Raw genomic sequence first — 15,406 nt, 5'->3', positions numbered from 1 at the left:
ACGTTTGTTCACCAGAGCGCCCCAAGGGATGACGAGGTCGAACGGTCACAAACTCCTGCAAGACTGTTTCAGGCTGGACATAAGGAAGAATTTCTTTACTGTCCGAGCCCCCAAGGTCTGGAACAGTCTGCCAGCGGAGGTGGTTCAAGCACCTACATTGAACACCTTCAAGAGCAAATTGGATGCTTATCTTGCTGGGATCCTATGACCCCAGCCGACTTCCTGCCCTTTGGGCAGGGGGCTGGACTCGATGATCTCCCTAATGTCTATGAAATCTGTGAATTAAAATGGCTATCTTGTGTGTGTGTGTGTGTACATACATGCATTGACTTCTCAAGTTCCCATAAGAATCAGTAGGAAACTTGGAATCATATATGATAAAATGGCTATCTTCTGTAGGCAGCCAGCCAGCCATTTTATCAGATATATGGGTTTTATGAGTTTTATGGGAACTTGAGAAGTATCAGAAGACACATTATGACCACAAAGAACTTGCATACCTTACAGATACTTTCCATCAAGATTGTGAAATTAATGTGTTATTGCAACATGCAGATAAAGATGATATATAAACCCAAGGCCTTGCTTTAGGGGTCTTGAGAAATACTAAATAAATTATTTCATGTACTTCAAAATATGTTTTTGTTTCGAAACAGGCACATGGTTTTGGATTTATGTTTGGAATTGAGATTTAAGGATACTTAGGGAGCTGGGAATATTTCTTGGATTCTATTCGTTATCCTGCATCTGGCATATTAGAAAGCTGCTGTAAAGCAGGAGGCCTTTCCCCTTCATCCCAGCAGTGTAGGAAGTTTTCCTCATTACTTTTTGAGAGTCTCTTATGATTTAGTACCTGAACATACATGCCCCATTCCTTCATATTTTAGATACTATAGTGAAAAAGCCCTGTTGCAAACTTTACCTCACATAGGAAGTGCAAATTTGTTTATTTCTCTTATACTAGATTTGTTTTCTTCAACCCTGTTGCTGCAGAGAAGCATTATCTCTTGTCCTCCCTTTACATAAAGTTCTCACAGGCTATTTATTTCTGTTGTCCGCATACCCCAATACTCATAACATCTTGCCACTGTCAAATAGACTCATGCATACTTGCTTTGCCCTGTCCTGGAAGCACATAATCTGATCCACCATCCCCAGAAAGTTGTTATAGATTTCCCATGCCATGTCCATATCTATATCTAGGACATACAGTCCCTTCTCCATAACAGAAATATGTAAATTTAGCAGGCAGTGTTTCTCTGGCATCTCTACCAAGTATAAAACGAAGAGGGTTTTTCCCCTTTCCTGAATGAAAGAAAGATCTCTGAGCAGAATTTGTCATTATAACTGTGTTTCATCACCTTACCCATTGGTGATGTGTAGTGGGTGCATGTGCAACCCCTGAGATTGGCAGTGCACCACTGAGACTGCCGGTGGCACCTGTGAGTGGTCGCCGCTCGACACTGCCGGTTGTGTCTGTGGCAGGCCCCAGTTGTCGGTGGCTTCAGCCAATGCTGCTGATGGCATCTGTGGGTAGTTGCCAACTGCTGGTTGGTGCTTGCCCTGTACTCCCCACCGCTGACAGATCTGCAGCTGCCTGTGGGAGCTTGCCATGCCCCCCCCCCAGCCTCTAGGGGCACACGGCATTCATGACCTTACCACATTTGCTGAACAGGTACTACCAGTCTGTTTTAAACTATAGCATCAAAGGGTTGCATATCGCAGCTTATATTTGGCTTACACTCGGATAATGTTCTCAACAAAGTCCCCACTCAGTCCTTTTGGGCAAAGTTTGATAGTCTTTGATTTCAACAAGAGTGAGATTTTTTGAACAGTCTTCCCTTTCCTCCCTGTAGATGAGCCTAAAATTTGGTGTCCCCAAAGTTTCAGTTAATCAACTTTTGAGTGGCAAACCTGAGACCTGACATCTCACTAAGCAGCTTCCATTCCATCATCTCTGAAAGTCAGGTCCAACATGTGTGAAGTTGGCCAAATAAGGTTAGCCAAGCTTATTCCTTCACCTTCAGTCTGATCAACATCAGTGGGCTACGAAAGTGAAGGAATAGCTTTATGGTCCAGCTCCACACATGCTTCCTGTAAACAGGCACAGCGGGCACCAACATCACCAGCATGGGCAACAGGGGCACCTGGGAAAGAGTCTTGCAGCATCGCAGTTGAGAAGCACTGAACTAGAGTATCCCATGAGCCAGTGGTTCCCCAGCTGGTAAGATTATGATAAGCAGTCCATAGATTATATCTGGTTTACCCTTTTTCAATTATGTTTGAGGCCAGAGATGCATGTGGATCCACAAAAAACCTGATGACTGGCAGTGTTCCACTGGTCCCAAACATTTGGCAACCATAAGGCAGACAAACCATCCCTGTACGTGAGGGATTTTCAGGTTCAGAAATGCATTAGAACTGATTAAAGAACAGAAAATAAACATGCAAATCACAAAGCTGTTTCCATTATAAACAGACTGAGACACACCCATTGTCCACATTTAGTACTTTTAATGAGTGTTTTCTTTTCTCCTGATGTCTTCAATTTACCAAAAAAGTTTTACTAAGAACTGGGGTTAGGAAAAATGAAAAAAAAATGATGATTTTGATTTTGGTTTTTGTTTTGTTTTGTTTACAAAGCTGGATGTAACTTGATTACAGTTTCACATGACTATTCCTGTAATGCCAACATTTTTCATTCAATCTTTCATTTTCAAGAAAAGGCCACTTTTTATTGAAAATGCCTGTCAAAAATGTCAACTGGCACTTGTTTGTATTATTCAGATACCTTTCTTTTCTTGGTTTAAAGCTCCTTTCCTATTTAATTTAGCTCTCTAGGTTTAGACTTTGCTTACCAGAAAGGTTTCCAGGCTATTACAGCTGAATTTGTTGTTTGTTTGTTTTTTTTGTTTGTAGTTGGTTTGGGGTTTTTGCTTTTTTGGTTTTTTTTGGGGGGGGGGGGATTGCCTTACATGAACTCTAGGTTTAGCTAGCAATAAATTATTCTGGATTTACAATCATCCTTGCAAAGTTCCCAAATTATAGCCTAGCCTCACTTACTGTGCAGAAATAAAGGTTTTCTCAGAATTTTAACAAAAGACAAAGTGCAAAGGAAGTGACAAAGGCAGTTCAAGTGCTAGAACAAAGAGTTCCCAGGCAGCAGCAATTAGCAGCATGTGGCTCAATATCTGAATTCAGTAGCTTCAGAAAGATAGAGACCACCAGCTGGCATAACATGTTGCATTAGTTTGGAGACAAATAAAATACCCAATATATTTTGTGTGTATTGAAATTACTTTCTCCAAAGCACTCAGATTTTTCAACATAGTAGATTTATTGACCCACCCAACTTTTGCAGGTCTGCTGTTCTGATTTCTCTGCAAGTGTCTTCAGGTTACTCAAACCAGCCTTCTTCCAAATGGTAGTATGAAGAGGCATTCTACGTAACACAAGATGTCCTGATGACTATTAGAAAATAATGTGTGTAATCAACAGCTTTTTTTGTCAGGGTGTGTTCTGACTTCTTTTGAAATCAGTAGCAACCCCCATAGATTTCAGAGAAGAATGGAGAGAAGGATCAAACCCTAAATTATATAAAACATCCAAAACACCTATATATAGTGTTTTATTCATCTCAGCACTGTAGGAGTCTAGGATTTCTGGCTTCCATCCCAAAAGAGACAGTGGTTTTACAAGTTTGGATCTTTTTAATATAAAGATCTTAACAGTAATGTAAAATGATCAGTTGTGCTAGAAAAACAAGCTTCTAGGCTAGGGACAGACATTCAAAAAGCCAGAGTCTGAATTGATCAATCTTTGCAAGTTAGTCTAACCTGGCTAGTTTAAATCACTTTGTAACTGCACAGACATCCCAGACATGCAGGCACATGCCTGCAGTCACTCTGGCTAGAGGCTGGGGGTGTTAGAGCAGCTTTCCCTTTCCTTGTATAGTACTCAGCCAAGCTGGGTTGGTGCAGGACGCTCTGATTAGTCCAGCAGAGAATTGATAACTGTGTTTATCACCCCATTAATAAAACAACAGGGGGACATTACCAGCTACCTGTTGATTCTGCCTGTTGATTCCACCTGTTGACTCAGCATGGAGAGTAGCCAGAATGTGGTCTGCTAGCTAATACACAGACAACTCCCTACAAGGTGAAGGGGAGGGGCGAATTTCTGATTAGCAGGGAGTGGTGATGTGGAGGCAGAGAGCAAATAACTCTTTTTAAACAGCTTAATGTCTTGCCTTGGAAAAGCTATCTGTTAATTAGCTCCAAAAAGCCTTGGTCATCTCCCACAGCACAGACTGTAGCCAGCATGTGGTCTGCTAGCTCATGCTGATTTGTCTGCCTAAGTCAGAGGGGAAGGGCCAGCCCTGCTGAGCAGGGAGAAGCCAGGCAGGCACTGCTGTGCCTGCAATTCTCTGCTGGAGCTGCAGGCAGGGAGCAGAGTGGAGGGGTCAGCCCTGCTGTGGAGCAGGGAGCCCCGCTCAGCCCAGACAGCACGTTGGGATGCTGGGGGTGGCTGGTTTGTCTTAAACCAGCACGGGGTCTGGGACAGACATTTCATAAACCAGTTTGAGCCAAATCACTTAAGTCTGATACTACATTTGACCAGGTTTATCTCAAACCAGTTTCAGCCATTTTCAAACTGGTTTATGTGCACTGAACATCTGTTCTGTTACAGGTTTAAACCAGTTTCTGATCACTTAAATCAGTTTATGTGTAATGTCTGTCCCTAGCCCTAATTTCTGTTTCAGGATTCATTCATACAATCCTTGGATCTTCAATTAGCAATATGCAAACTAATGCCTTCACAGGCCCTAAATTTACCAGTTTGATTTAATCCCTTGAAATCTACTATCATTATTTCATTCTTAATTTTAGACTAAGTGTGTGTATGTGTGTGTGTGTTGTGGGGGAGGGTTTCTATTGATCTTGGTGTGAAATCACAAATGAATCATGGAGTACTAGAGATTATTGCAGTTTTCCACAACAAGGTATTTTTACTTGGGAGAAGAGTGGGGAGGGTGAGAACAACTTTTTAAAAAAAATAAATATGGCTTCTAAGATAACAATTTCAGGAATTCATTTTTTTGCACCTTTTAAACTATTGACTCTTAATCTTCCAACACCCCAGTTTTTCATTTAAAAATGTTGATTTTTAAGTGAAAAATTGGTGAATTTATAGAAATAATCACAAAACACACAGAAATTGTTTGAACCCTGTGAAAGTGAATGCCGTCAACATATTTCATCACATTGTCTCAGTTCTTTGCTCATTACAGATAGTTAAAATGTCCTGAATTATATTACTGATTTTTTTGTTATGTTTTTTGCTATATGTGTTCAATGCTCAGTTGTGATGATTTAACAACAGTGTCACGGCACAGGGACCTAGGAGCGGCCGTGATCTCTCTAGCGCCCCCTACCGTGCCAAATAGGCGATTCAGCACCCTCTATCTCACCCGCCACGTCTTGGTGTTATATAGTTTTATAATGGAGGCTGCCTTTATTGTCCCCTTTGACACGGTGCGAAGTATATCCCGTCCCCTATCCTGAATGTACTGACTTGGTGCACCCCAGCCTTATGGGCCATGCGTGCCTCCAACCTCCCCTTTAGCACGCCCCAAGCCTCGCAGATGTACCGGACGTTATCTGGTCAGATTCCTATATGCGCTCTTTACTGGCGTCCCCGGGCTTGTCACGCAACCGGTGCCCCCTGGGCTCGTCACGCAACCGGCGCCCCTTCACTGGCGCCCCTGGGCTCGTCACACAACCGGCGCCCCTGGGCTCATCACACAACCGGCGCCCCTTCACCGGCGCCCCTGGGCTCGTCACACAACCGGCACCCCTCTATCCGCTAGCTCTCTCGGGCCTACTAACTATATCCGCCCCCTCCTGGGGTCCGCCCAATATACTCGCCCCTCCTGGGGCCTCTCCACGTACAGACGGTGCCCCCACTGGGGCTTGTCCCTCCATGTACTCGCCGTCTCCAGGCTCTCTGTAATCGTGGACTCACCCTCTCCAGGCTTGTCTCTATAGTAGCACCCTACCCTAGGCTTCTCTTCCTGTGTGCCCCCCTGGGCCCAACACGAGCCCCTCGGGCTTCTTACTAGTGCTCCTTGCCAGTGGACTCAGGTGGCCTTAGCCGTGCCTGGCCCCCTCAAACTCCTCTTTGCCCCTTCTTGGGGCTGGGGTGTTGCACCCCGAACTACAGTGCCCTTGCCGGCGCTGTGCACCTGGTCAGCCTACTATGGTGCCCTCACGGGCCCCGGAGTCCCCACCACTGAGGGGACCCTTCCTAATTGGGACTCAGGTGGCCTAGCCTTACCTGGCCCCCTTGACCCCTTTCTCTGGGTCCTGCCCCACTAGGGCTTTTACCTATGCCCACGTTAGGCTTCCTCTCACTAAACATGCCCTCTCTGGGCTCCTCAATCTGTTCGCCCCTTATGGGGCCGGGGCCTAACTGCCCTGCAATACAGCACCCCTCTCTGGGAGCACCCCCACCTCCCTGGGGAGCTCCTGATGAGGCCTCCTCCACCCCTACAGCCTCACCCGGTCCTCCGGTATAACAACAATGTTGGACCCCCTGCTAAACCAGATGGGGCAACTGACAACTGACGCCCAGGAAAAAGCCAACCTATTAAATAGGTACTTTGCATCAGTCTTTCATCAGTCCCATGGGACTCCCATGCCTGCTCTGGGACAGGGAGATCCGGGTGATGGGGATCCCCTACCCTCCATAAATGCTGACTTCGTGAAGGAACATCTTGAGAAGCTGGATACCTTCAAGTCAGCCGGCCCTGACAACCTGCACCCCAGGGTACTCAAGGAGCTGGCGAGCGTCATAGCCCAGCCCCTGGCACGGATCTTTGAAAACTCCTGGCGCTCTGGTGTAGTGCTCGAAGAAGTGTAGACTGGAAGAAGGCCAATGTGGTGCCGATCTTCAAGAAAGGGAGGAGAGTGGATCTGGCTAAATATAGGCCCATTAGCCTGACTTCTATCCTGGGGAAGATCTTAGAAAAGTTTATTAAGGAGGCCATCCTTGAGGGACTGGCCCAGGCTAACATCCTAAGGGATAGCCAGCATGGGTTTGTTGCGGGTAGGTCTTGTTTGACCAATCTCATTTCCTTCTATGACCAGGTGACCTATCACCTGAACGAGGGAGAAGAGATTGATGTCATATATATTGACTTCAAACAAGCTTTTGATCTGGTATCCCATGATCACCTCTTGGCCAAACTGCCCAGTTGTGGCCTTGGCTCCACCACGATCCACTGGCTGGGAAATTGGCTCTGTGGTCGGACCCAGAGGGTTGTGATTGATGGGAGTCACTCATCGTGGTGCCCTGTGACCAGTGGGTTCCCCCAAGGCTCTGTCCTCGGACCCATACTGTTCAACATCTTCATTAACGATGTGGACATTGGAGTCAGGAGTGGACTGGCCAAGTTCGCCGATGACACCAAACTTTGGGGCAAAGCATCCACGCCAGAAGATAGGCGGGTGATCCAGGCTGACCTGGACAAGCTCAGCAAATGGGCAGATGAGAACCTGATGGTGTTTAACACCGAAAAATGCAGGGTTCTCCACGTTGGGAGGAAAAACCTGCAGCATCCTTATAGGCTCGGCAGTGCTACGTTGGATAGCACTACAGAAGAAAGAGACTTGGGGATCATCATTGACCACAAGATGAACATGAGCCTGCAATGTGATGCTTCGGTTATTAAAGCGACCAAAACCCTGGCTTTCATCCATAGATGCTTCTCGAGCAAATCCCGGGACGTCATTCTCCCCTTGTACTCGGCCTTGGTGAGGCCGCAGCTGGAGTACTGCGTCCAGTTTTGGGCTCCACAATTCAAAAAGGATGTGGAGAAGCTTGAGCGAGTCCAGAGGAGAGCCACGCGCATGATCAGGGGTCAGGAAAACAGATCTTATGATGATAGGCTGAGAGACATGGGACTCCTTAGCCTGGAAAAGTGTAGGCTCAGGGGTGATCTGATGGCCACCTATAAGTTTATCAGGGGTGACCACCAGGATCTGGGGGAACATCTGTTCACCAGAGCGCCCCAAGGGATGATGAGGTCGAACGGTCACAAACTCCTGCAAGACCGCTTCAGGCTGGACATAAGGAAGAATTTCTTTACTGTCCGAGCCCCCGAGGTCTGGAACAGTTTGCCAGCGGAGGTGGTTCAAGCGCCTACATTGAACACCTTCAAGAGTAAATTGGATGCTTATCTTGCTGGGATCCTATGACCCCAGCTGACTTCCTGCCCTTTGGGCAGGGGGCTGGACTTGATGATCTCCCGAGGTCCCTTCCAGCCCTGATGTCTATGAAATCTGTGAAATTTTTATTAGTAGATGTTTTGGATGGGGAATCCAGGAAAAAGATGACAAAGTTGAGATGGAAATACAAAGCGCCTGAGCGAAGGACTAACAATCGAGGGATGGGGGAGAGGAGGGGAACGCGACTAGGTTACATACCATACAATGTTAGCCAACTAAGCCCGGGGGTGGGGGAGATGTGGAAGGGGGAAGGCGGGGGGGTCGCGACGCTGAGAGGGAAAGGAGATAGATACACACATACCCGTTACAGTGGTCCGCAGTGTTGGAAGAAGTGGCTCGGAGACAGCATCTCAGTCCATAAAGTCCGATCATGGGGGTCCTCTTCGGGTGGGGCGGGGTAGTCCGTGGCAGCGAAGTCCTCTCGATGCGAAGCGAAGTGGGGGGTGCGGTTCAGGCTGCGGCGTCCTCCGGGTCCGATCCGGCAGTGGCTGGTATGGAGGGGTCGATGTACTGGCGGTGGCCCGTGATGTGCTTCACGTACTAAACAGAACCATAAGCCAATCGACTGTAATGCAACAATAAGCCTCCTGGCTATAACATAGGGTCTAGGCCCACCTGGCTCTCTTGCAAAGGCCTCCCAGTCAGGGTTCTCTCCACCCTTTACCATGGTGCAGCCCCTTGGGTGCTCAGGCTGCACCACTCGTCTCTGCTCTGCTCGGCTCTCTTGCAGAGCTTCTGCACCTCAGGCTGCCCGAAGGTAACTGCCGCCAGGCTTTGGCCTGGGCTGTTTATAAAGGCCTGACCCTGCCCCCTTCTGGTCATGTGACCAGCCTGGCTGCTCTGGCAACCAACACCTGTGCTGTCTCAGGGAGCTTCAGCAGCCCTTATTCCTTCAAAGGAACAGGGCACCCAAGTGCTCCTGTGACAAACAGAAACATGGTAACTTATTTGGTATATTTTTCCACAGCTTTGTAACAAAGCTGATTATTCAGTTCTTCAGGCTTTGAACTCCTATAAACAAATAATTTAACAACCTGAATATTAACAAAGAAGTAGAACTATTAGGGCTGTGTGAAATTTCACCACCAGTTTTGTTTCAACGCTGTTTTGAAGTTGAAACAGCTAAATAGAAATGAAACAGGTATGGTTGAAACAGCCTCGAAACGAAATGAGGCAAGTCGAAACATTTTGCCGTTTCAATGCTGTTTCGATGTCTCACCCATAGGCTATAACGGGGAAGGTCAAAACAGCTTATAACTTTGTCATTTCTGGGTAGATTTGGATAAAACATGTAGAAATGGTAGCCTCTTATGAGGGCATAAAGCATGCCAAGTTTCAAGAAGATCGGTGTAGTGGGTTCAGAGAAACTGCACACCAAAATCTTGAGAGCCAAACTTGTGTCATGTATGTGTTAAGCCACAGCAGGGTCAAAACTACAGGAATGCTAGTCCCTGCTGAGGCCACAAAGTCTGCTAAGTTTCAAGGAGATTGGTGCAGGGAGTTCGGAGAAATTGTACCCAAAATCCTGAAAGCAAAACTCATGTCACGTGTATGTGTTAAGCCACAGTGGGGTCAAAAGTGAAGGCCACAAAGCCTGCCAAGTTTCAAGCAGATAAGTGCACGATTTTGGGGGAAACTGCACCTCAAGCTCTGGACAAGCAAAACTCATGACGTGGGTAACACTGTGTGTATTAAGGCGCAGCTCGGTGAAAGCTGCAGGGATGGTGACCCCTGCTGCAGCCACAAAGCCTGCCAGCTGTCGAGGAAATCAGTGCAGGGGCTTCTGGGTTCTGGGGCCCTGCATCCCTAGCTGTTGACAGACAAAACTCGTGACATGGGTGCTTTTGCAACTGACTGTGTCTGTCTTGGAGCAGTTGATTGTCTGTATTGATTCTTTCCTCTCCTTAGTCCTGCTTTTGTAGGTGTTAACCCATAGTCTTTAAGTCATTATGTAGTAGCTAGGTACTGTGTATTGAGCTGGTCCCTGCGTGAATCATGACTAACTGGTAACAGTAGCTTAGCAGCCAGACCTGCAGTAGTCCCATCCCCCACACTCCAGTGCCTCAAGACAGACACAGTTGCACAAGCACCCGAGTTTGGTAATCCCCATTGTCCCCTGTGCCCCACACTGCATGGGGGGGGCTCTGCCACAAGCACCCAGAGGCCCCGATTACTGCTGCCATAGCCGGTGAGTGTGGGGCTTTTTTTTTTACGTGCCGGGAGGCTGGGCCAGGTTGGGGATGGGGCCGGGAAGGGCCTGTTTTGTCCACGGCCAAATCTCTGAAGCGGCCAAATCTTTTCTGGCCTGCCCTTCTTTGGTGCAGATCCCTTGGGTATAAGTACACCTGGAGGAAAAAAGAAAGATCCTTGCAAGAAGGAGTGAGGGGGAAAAAATGGTGAAATTATAGAGAGCAACAGTAGCTAAAAATAAAAGGAAACAACTGGAAATATAGTATAACATGGAAGAGAAGGTGGTGGCGAACAGTGAACAGCTGAGAATGGGCATATAGACGAAATATAAAAAAGGAAACAAACAGGAAATTAGATTAAGCCTTCTGACAGAAGTGTAGTGCTCTGAAATGGCCAGTGGATTCCCACACCCACAATAAAGAAAGGTTATCTTGCTGTCCAGAATCCCAGTTTTAACTTGACACTCAGAGTAAAGTTAGCTGCTGTGGTAAGGCTATGAAAACTGCCACAACATGTGCACCACTTTTCCATGATGCAGAAAAGAGTTTGTCTGGATCCTGGAATAACCTCAGTGGGAAGCATAAACTGTCTCATTCATCTCAGTCTGGTGTTAGTCCATATTCCTAGTAACTATGATTTAAATGATTATCTGCTTCAAGAAAGCAGAGGCAGAAAGGTAGAGGCACACAATTTACTGTGACTTTACCTGCTGGAACCACTAGTGGGCGAGGGAATTTGTGAATTACCCACACTTCCAGATTTCTTTCAGCCAGCATGAATGTACTATAAATCTGGATTATCCTGAATCTGCATTTTTCACGGAATCAAACATTCAACTAAAATTTTTTTAAAAGTTCTACTCTAAGCAGAAGTGTGACTACAGAGATTAACAGGTATGAAATATGTAAGTATGTAACAAGACAGGAATGGAAATATAGCCACTGCAAGTTACCCATCATCCAGTCCCCAAGGAAAAAATGATTTACATTTGCTTGCAGCTTTGAATCAAGTATGTCCATATAAAAATTGCTTTATCCACTTACAAACAGACACCAGATTAAGAGTGTAACAGCATCACTACAATTTAGAAGAGGAAGCAAAGATAATTTAACATCTAATTGAAATAACTGGGGTGAGAGGGGTCTTTATGTGGCAAATGACACTTATCCAAAATAGATTTTGGTCAGGAAATTGGAAGTACCACTAAGTAAATGCTGAATTCAGTTGTGGTGGTAAGTCTGCAAGCAGACTACAAGAACTAGAAAGTTCATGCTGCAAAGTGCTTCATCAGTTTGCACAGAGTGTTCTGTTTCAGCTCATTAGTAAGCCACACAACAATAAAGAGATATCCACTTTAATGTGTTAAGTGCTATTCCAGTCAGTGAATCTACCTGTACTTGAACATGAGCCATGAACTCTTAGCTTCTAAAGCGGTAGCTCTAGTCCTGACCCACCCGAAAGAGAATTTCTCACTGTTGCCAATACAGCTAGCTCTTTTATTGTCTCTGGTCACATGGGGACCAGACTGTTGCATTTCAATATTGTTAAGGCAACAGCCTTAACAATAGGCTTTGATTGTCTGGGATTTTGAATTGTTTTTTAAGTTGCATAAATTACATCAGTCCACAACTTTAAACCTGGCAATGTATGCAAGTCCCAAGTGAGCATATTTGAAATGCTAGTCATGCTATGATGCAGTATATCTTAGTTTCATAGTTTCTAGGGTCGGAAGGGACCTGAGCAGATCATCAAGTCCGACCCCCTGCCATGGCAGGAAAGAGTACTGGGGTCAAACGACCCCAGCAAGGTGTACATCTAGCCTCCTCTTAAAGACCCCCAGGGTAGGAGCCAGCACCACTTCTCTTGGAAGTTGGTTCCAGATCCTAGCTACCCTGACTGTGAAGTAGCGCCTCCTGATGTCTAGCCTAAATCTACCCTCTGCCAGCTTGTGACCGTTATTCCTGGTCACTCCTGGCAGTGCATGGGGAAACAGGGACTTCCCCAGTGCCTAGTCAGGACTTCCCCTGACTAGTTTGTAACTACTAGATCCCCCCTCAGCCTTCTCTTGTGGAGGCTGAACAGGTTCAGGTCCCGTAGCCTCTCCTCATAAGGCCTGCCCTGCTGACCCCTGATCATGCGAGTGGCCCTCCTTTGGACCCTCTCCATGTTGTCCACATCCCTCTTGAAGTGCAGCACCCAGAACTGGACGCAGTACTCCAGCTGCAGCCTGACCAGTGTCGCATAGAGGGGGAGGGTCACCTCCTTGGACTTCTCTGAGATGCATCTGTGGATACATGACAAGGTGTGGTTCACCTTCCTGACCGTGTTGCCACACTGCCAGCCCATGTTCATTTTGGCATCAATGATGACTCCAAGATCTTTTTCTGCCTCTGCACTGACGAGAAGGGAATTCCCCAGCCTGTAGGTATGGTGCTGGTTCTTCGTCCCCAGGTGCAGTACCCTGCAATTTTCGGTGTTGAAACCCATCCTGTTCTCATCCGTCCGTGCCTGTAACCTGTCCAGGTCTCATTGCAGCCTATATCTCCCTTCTAGCGTGCTCACTTTTCCCCACAGCTTAATGTCATCTGCAAATTTGAAGAAGGTGCTTTTTACTCCACCTCCCTGTCCAAGTTGCTGATGAAGATGTTGAACAATGCGGGCCCAAGGACCAAGCCCTGGGGGATCCCACTGCCTACATCCCTCCAGGTTGAAAATGACCCATTCACTACCACTCTGGGTGCAGCCCTCCAGCCAGTTGGCGACCCAATTGACTGTGTGGGTGTCAACACCACAGCCCCCCAGTTTCTTAATGAGAACGGGGTGAGAGAAGTGTCGAAGGCATTCTGAAAGTCCAGGAAGACTATGTCCGCTGCTACCCCTGCATCTAATGATTTGGTGATCTGATCATAGAAGGCCACCAGGTTGGTCTGACAGGACCTGCCACTAATGAACCCGTGTTGGTTGCCCCTAAGCATGACCTCCCCTGCTGGCCCCTCGTGGATATGCGCCAGAATAATTTTCTCAAAAAGCTTGCCCAGGATCGAGGTAAGACTAACTGGCCTATAGTTTCCCGGGTCCTCCTTCCCCTTTTTGAAGATGGGAACCATGTTGGCCCTCTTGCACTCCTCTGGCACCACTCCAGAGCACCACGAGTGCTCGTAAAGCCATGCCAGGGGTCCTGCAATGACTTTAGCTAATTCCTTTAGTACTCTAGGGTAGAGATCATACGGACCAGCTGACTTGAATACATCCAGTCCCTCCAGAAGTTCCCTAGCTAATTCCTCACTAACCCTTGGCCTAGGTGTGCCTCCCCTGGGGCCTGAGGGGGGCCCAGCTGGGGGGAGACTGTTCTGGTCCCTGCTTAGGAAAATGGAGGCAAAGAAATTGTTAAATACGTTGGCTTTGTCCTCTGGTGTGACGACCAAATTTCCTAACGTGTCCTGCAGGGGCCCCACATTACCCGGAACCTTCTTTTTACCCCCTATGTATTTAAAGAAGGACTTCTTATTGTCCTTAATCTGGGAAGCTAGTCCCAGTTCCATCTCTGCTTTGGCCTTCCTGACTGCCCCCCCTACATCCCTGAGCAACTGCAGTATAGTCATCCCTGGTGATGGCCCCTCCTTTCCATTGGGCGTATGCCTCCCTTATAGCTAGGAGACATTCTCGGATGCTTTTGGTGAGCCATGGGGGCTTGTGTGCCCTCCTGCTCCCTTTGATCTGTGTTGGGATTACCTCCCTTTGGGCTTGGAGGAGCGTCTCCTTAAGGAGTGACCACTCTCCTTGGACACCTGGCTCCCCTTCCCTCTGGGACCTCAGTGCTTCCCTGACTATTCTCCTTAGCTCGTTGAAGTTTGCCCTCCTGAAATCTAGGACTGCTGCCTTGCTGCAGGCCTTTGCCACCTTGCGCTGGATAGTGTATTCCAGCAGGCGATGATCACTGTCACCCAGGTGGTCGAGCACCCGCAGCCCCCTCACCAGGTCATCTCCCATGGCCAGCACCAGTTCCAACAGGGCATCCCCCCGGTGGGGCTGTGCATCTCCTGGGTTAGATGGAGGTCCTGCATTCTGGCTAAGAACCTACGTGAGCGGTCAGATCTGGCTGACTGCTCTTCCCAGCAGCTGTCCAGGATGTTCAGGTCCCTCATGACTACCATATCCTTTGACTTCACTACCTCCGTGAGCTGACCTAAGAATTCCTGGTCGAGCTCTTCCCTTTGGTCGGGAGGTCTGTAGTAGACCCCCACTGTTAAATCTCTTTCCTCTCGACTGCCAAAGCACTTCAGAGTGCCCTTCCTCTGATTCTTTGTTAATTGAAGAGGATGGGTATTCCTCCTTAATGTAGAGTGCCATGCCCCCACCTTTCCTTCCTAGCCTGTCCCTCCTGTACAGCCTATAGCCCTTGACATTCACTACCCAGTCATGCTTTGGATCCCACCACGTTTCAGTGATCCCCACTATGTCCGGGTTGGTGTCAGCTAGCAGGAGGATGAGTTCCTCCTGCTTGTTTCCCATACTACGAGCGTTTGTGTAGAGGCATTTGAGGCCTCCTGTGGATGTGTGTACTGGCCCCCTACTTTCAGCATTACTCTGGCCTGTTGCTTACCTATATGCGAGTATATGTTTCACTTGTCGGTCTAGGCTGGGCTGTACTTGTGGGTGTTGCTTGGTCTGGCAGTCCGATGATTCCTCCACCCTCGTCTTCCCCTTCCCCCAAAGAGCCCAGTTTAAAGCCCACCGGAGGAGGTCCGCCAACCTAGAAGAAAACACACGCTTACCTTTAGGGGAAAGGTGGAACCTATCCCATCCGAGCATGTCTCTTGTCGTGATGTGCTGGTCATGGTTGAGGAAGCCAAAGCCTGCCTTGAGACACCATTCCCGAAGCTGCCAGTTGGTCTCCACGATGCACGTTTCATGCCGTCTTCCATGTC

Source organism: Crocodylus siamensis, chromosome 4, assembly GCF_052110815.1.
Source record: "Crocodylus siamensis isolate JL-2025a chromosome 4, ASM5211081v1, whole genome shotgun sequence".
Taxonomy (NCBI): domain Eukaryota; kingdom Metazoa; phylum Chordata; order Crocodylia; family Crocodylidae; genus Crocodylus; species Crocodylus siamensis.
The sequence above is the reverse complement of the archived record's forward strand: the minus strand, read 5'-3'. Positions refer to the sequence as shown.